The following is a 6,000-nucleotide window of genomic DNA, read 5'->3' as shown; positions in this document are numbered from 1 at the left end:
ACTTAAATTACATCAGTAAAATGAAAAATAATAATAAATTAACAGATCTCTGCCTACTTTGCATCGCACCATTGCTTTCTGGCTTCCGCTACCCAGGACAAATTAACAAAAACTACAAAGAAATTACGGTTTATATAAATTAGTGTAATCTAGTACTAAATTGTAAATTCTAAATCCATCAGAACTCACAAACTCTCACTAGTTATTCAAGTTCTTAAGCCATGGGGAGAGATGGCTTAAACCTTTCTTTTCGGATTTAAAGTCTGATGTTAAATTTTAAACTACCGGTGCAAAAAAAAATATTTTAAAGTTATTCATATTTACCCATACAATTAAATAAAAATATTTATTCTAGTTAATATACATCATATATATGATTTATGAGTAATATTAAAATGAATTAGCATAACTATTATTCTGAGTAATATTTTTCTCTAATTGTTTTTATTCTTAATGATAAATGAGTAGGGTTAGCCCCATTGGTTTTGTACCTCATCAAGCCCCAACTTCGTTATCTTTATTTTCAAAATTAAAACAGTTGATCTGAATCGTTCAATATAATCTTCATATTGAAAAGTGCATGGATACAAAATTTTATATTTTTTTGAATATTTTTTGTTATTTTTGTAAGATAGATACAAAATTACTGTTTTTAGAAGGTTATGAACCATTCAAAAACAATGATTTTGTCTCTATCTTAAAAAACAACAAAACAGCAAAATTTATAAAATTTTGCATCCCAAGTACTTTTTAATATAAAAATTATATTGAGCGGTTCAAATCGACTGGTTAAACTTTAAAAATAGAAATAATAATGTTGGAACATGATAGAGTACAAAATCAATGGATCATTTTAATCCCACTCATGACAAATATTGTTAATAAAGGAGCAATTGGGATTTGGGAGAGAACAAAATGATTTGCAAGAGAATAAATTTTAAAAAAAATACAACAATTAGTACGAAAAAGAAAGATAATGATGTCAATCAGTGCTGCTTTGGGGCTTTGTCCTGGAAGATAATTTTGTATTGCTAAAAAAGTTTAATTAGTCTCCATTGGTTATAGAAACTGTTTATATTTTTATTTTTTATTCAATCGAAATTATTAAAATTTTAAGTTCGTGACAAGACGTACATTTGAAAGCAGATTTTAAATTAATTTGAACTTTCAAATAGATAATATATGCTTCCAAATATTAGAATCATGCACTGCTATTTCTTGGTGATTAATATATTAGAATCATGCACTTCATCTTCTTCTTTTTAAAAAAAAATAAAAATGAATGGGTTAAATGCAAACACGCTCAATATATATAACTTATTATACTACTGAGCTTATCTTTCCTGATTTGCATGATATCGATTGTTAGAGAGAGCATGATAGAATCATAAGAAATTAATGAAAATTCAAATCCTCTCATGATGACAAGAGTTAAATGTGTGGTTCATGTCACGTGATTAAAAGGAAAGTTTACAATCGATTTTCTGAGGCAATTTTTTTTGCAATAGAATCTTACGACTAACTTTTTTTTTTGGAAGCGTCTAATTGTCCACAGCCTTTTGTCCACCATTTGTCCACAGCTTTGACTTGCGCGAATACTGTAAAATTACTTCTACATGCTGTATAATTATACAATATATCACATAAAATATATCAGTTAATCACAAAACATTCAGCAACTATTTGAAGTGGTCCCATGATAGTTAGAAAAAGATTGCAACTTGCACAACAGGACAAAATAAATGTACTTTCAAACTGTACTTTCGGAAATTACAGTTATAAGAAGTTATTGGCAGTTAGAGTTAATTATTAGCGTCTGCACTGGGTTGAATCTTGTATACTGTAAAATTAAATCTTGTATACTGTAAAATTAAATCTTGTATACTGGAAAATTGAATCTTGTATACAATAAAATTTTCAATCGAATATTGTATACTGTAAAATTGAATCTTGTATACCGTAAAATTTTCACATAATACTGTAAATTTTCAATTGAATCTTGTATACTGTAAAATTTCTAAAACTAAACCATAAAATAATACCATCTATACTGTAAGATAAAATGTAACAAATGCTACATTTCAGTTTAAACTACAACCTACAAAGAATCATGTATACTGTAAAATTACAAAATATAAACCATAAAATAATACCATGTATACTCTAAAATTGCTAAATCTATACATACATTCATCATCACACAAAAAATCTGTTCACCACAAAACAACATATGTTCACCACAAACAACATCTGTTCAACACAAGATAAAAATATTCACCGCAACATTCAGAATAGCATAATAGCAACAAAAAAACTATGGACAAATAACTTTTACATTAGAAACCTCTTGTGTTCATTGTTCGGATGAGTAAGAAGCCTCTCTATCATCTCTTTCCTCCAGATTTTCACAAGATGAATACTGTAAAATTACAAGATAAAAACTGTAAAATTAACAAATCATCTTTTTCTTCTAGATTTCCACAAGATGAATACTGTAAAATGACAAGATGAATACTGTAAAATTAACAAGGCAATACTGTAAAATTAACAGATTAATACTCCATATCGTCTCTCTATCATCTATTTCCTCCAGATTTTCACAAGATGAATACTGTAAAATGACAAGATGAATACTGTAAAATTAACGGGGCAATACAATAAAATTAACATATCAATACTCCATATCGCCTCTATCATCTCTTTCCTCCAGATTTCATTTGAAATGCTAGATCTGTTACTGCATACAACGAAAACAACAAATTCAACAGAAATAACTTACTAGATTTGAATTTTGCCGTTACGGCCGATCCAAATTATTCTTCTGATCCGATCCGATCATCTCTTTTCTTTTTTCACCCTACAGCAATGAGCAATTATGATAAGTTTCCACAACAATTCAGAACTAGGCTTTACTCAATCTGACAAAATGATTGCCGTAAAGTTCAAAATTGTCTGAACTTTTTAACTTATATCATATTTCAGTATCAGCAAGTCACGATGGTTAACTTTGGGAAGAAATTGATGGCCGACCAAATTGAAGAGTGGGAAAGGTATGTTTTTCTCAAGTTGCAGATGCCACTGGTGGAGGTACTTCCCTGTTGATATTGAACCAGACTTTTTGTTTGAAAATTCGAGTAGGTCAGAATCAGAGAAGAAGAGATCAATAACTAGGATTTTGAGATTTTGTACCTGACATCGACGATCGCCACGCGAGGACCTCCGACCGGTAAGTGAAATTAGGTCACAAGAGAGTAGATAGCTGGAGGCGACATCCGAGCCGATCGATGGCCTGATCTGTCTTCCTGATCACGAATCCAACGGAGTAGATCGCTTTGCCAAGACTCATTATGTCTCCGGCGGTAGACAACGAAAGTTTGACAGTGCACATCGAGAGGAGGTAGAATTTGGGGACGAGGTTTGTTCGATCGAGGGAGATCGAGATGGAGAATAACGAAGAGAAGAGCGATGCCTATCTGTTTGGGGATCAGACCATGGTAGCTCGATAATCATATCCGCCATTAAAGATAGCTTGAGCGAGGATTGAGAAAGAGGGAGCTCTGATTTAGAATCTTGCTAACAGGAGAGAGAGAAAGCAAATATAGAAAGAGGAGACGATTTAGAAAGTCGTTAGGAATTTGACGATTAAATCGCCTTAATGAAGAAAGGGAGGTTTATTAAGTAGTTGTCGGACCGTTAAAATCCGTTAGAATTAGATAAAATTCATTAGTTGTGGACAGATGGTGGACAAAAGGCAGTGGACAGAAACCTTTTCTCTAAATTTTAACTGTTTGATTGATATTATGTAAAAATTTGACGCAATCAAATGATAGAGGGGTTAAGGGAGGGGTGTCGAGACGGATTGATTTTCTTGCAATATGGATATTTTTTTTTTGAAAAAACCATAGATCTATTTTTAAGTAGCTCATAAGTCATAAATCATTGTTTCATATATATTAAATAGACCTGATTTGTTTATTCAAGTTTTTATATGAAAGAATTTAATGTTTTAAAAAATATATATACAAGACATATCAAAGAGTTGACAAATAAATATAAAATGAATGAAGAATTGAAGTTATAAATGATAGTAGTACCTAAAATTCGTTTTTTTCTAACACGTGCCATAAAATATTAGCATATAACAAGTGCGGAGCAAAATTTTGATAGAAAAATATTGCAAAGTGTGCGATATTAAATCCGCAACATGATGAAGCAAGTGGTCGAAGTTGTTTATTGTAGTTGTTGGAGCATTTTATTCAAATTTTATCTACTATATTATATACTTTTAGAGTGAGTCTATGGTACTATGCATATCACGGGTTGTTACCGTGCTACGGCTTTATATTCGAATTTTCAAATCCTAACGGTCGATCCGAACCGTTCATCTTGTTCTCCATATTAATATGTGTTTTGAGACCAAATTTTACATTTTTTGAAATTTTTTACTATTTTTTTAGATATTTAGAAAATCACTTGATCTGAAAATTCTGGACCATCCAAAAACAGTGATTTTCAATAAATCTAAAAAAATAGTAAAAAAATTTCAAAAAATGTAAAATTTGGTCTCCAAACACATATTAATATGGAGAACAAGATGAACGGTTCGGATCGACCGTTAGGATTTGAAAACTCGAATATAGAGCCGTAGCACGGTGCCAAATCGTAATATGCATAGTACCATAGACTCACTCATACTTTTACATTTTAGTTTTTAGTTCTTTATCCAAATTTTTGAGCTTCCTCTAACTAGAAATCTCGTTGTCTATGTTCAAATAAATAGAGATATAGTCAGAATTTTTATCAGAATTAGATAAAAAAAAATTATTAGTATGACTAATAGGTTGTGAATTATTATGACTTAAATAATTTAGTCTCTAGACTGTTTAGGGGGATACGAGACGTGTCCGATGGACATTGGACTAAAATCAGTTTGATACTCATTTAGAGCCGATTTGAATATGATATTCATTGAACACGCCCCGCTCTCGTTCAAAGTTTTGAACAGACAAATTTTTCTCAAAAAGTAAACAATGAATCGATTATACATAGATCTATATTCAATATTTAAAATTCAATAACAGACAGTTATCCGAGTAAGGCTTGGGTGCTATGGATAACATAGAGGGTTATGGTGCTACGGCTCAATATTTGAGTTTTCAAAATCCTAACGGTCGATCCGAACCGTTCATCTTGTTGTCCATATTAATATGTGTTTGGAGACCAAATTTTACATTTTTTGAAAATTTTTTACTATTTTTTTAGCTAGGTAGAAAATCACTTGATCTAAAAAATTATGCACCATTCAGATATTTGATTTTCTACCTATCTAAAAAAATAGTAAAAAATTTTTTCAAAAAATGTAAAATTTGGTTTCCAAACACATATTAATATGGAGAACAAGATGAACGGTTCGAATCGACTATTATAATTTTGAAAACTCGAATATTGAGTCGTAACACCGTAGTCCTCTGTGCTATCCATAGCACCCAAGCCTTACTCCAGTTATCTACCTTTCGTTTAATATAGCTCCGTCATTATAAATAAAAATAACCGGCTTTGTGCTTACTGCTGATTCAATGTGATTTCGTCGTTGCAAATAAAAATGTTTGGATGATCCTCGTGTTACTATTTACCCGACCAACCAAGTTGCATAGTACAATCGCCACAGCAGATTCGATCTCCTATGGAGTCACGGTCATTGGATACCATGAATGGATGCATTTTTTCACATGAGCTTGAGCATGATGGAATTGGCACGGAGTCAAACCGACAGGAGAAGGGGGCAAGCACGCGGCACGAGGCATCAGGTCCAATATGTTGCGCACATTTTTACATTTTTTTATATCACAACACGTGTCAACTTGATGTATCAAGGGTCCCTGGTACCATTCACTATTCACTATTTGCTGTTTGATTTTTTTTCTTTTCTTTTCTTTTTTGTCACAAGAGCTTATTAGTTAGGTTTTTTTTTTTTTTTTTTTTGAGGTGACGTTACCTTGC

At 31.5% G+C, this 6,000-nt stretch overlaps 1 long non-coding RNA gene across 1 annotated transcript; it reads right to left on the bottom strand.

Annotated features, from left to right (window-relative positions):
- Positions 1 to 2,316: 2,316 nt before the first annotated feature.
- Positions 2,317 to 3,525, bottom strand: LOC144558966 (uncharacterized). Its single transcript, XR_013513067.1, has 3 exons — positions 3,190 to 3,525; positions 2,780 to 2,857; positions 2,317 to 2,419 (listed from the first exon to the last, which is right to left on the bottom strand). It is a non-coding gene; the product is annotated as an uncharacterized LOC144558966 (long non-coding RNA).
- Between the last annotated feature and the right edge of the window lie 2,475 nt (positions 3,526 to 6,000).

This window comes from Carex rostrata, chromosome 9 (genome assembly GCF_964058835.1).
Source record: "Carex rostrata chromosome 9, lpCarRost1.2, whole genome shotgun sequence".
Taxonomy (NCBI): domain Eukaryota; kingdom Viridiplantae; phylum Streptophyta; class Magnoliopsida; order Poales; family Cyperaceae; genus Carex; species Carex rostrata.
This window is presented reverse-complemented; position numbering and strand designations above follow the sequence as displayed.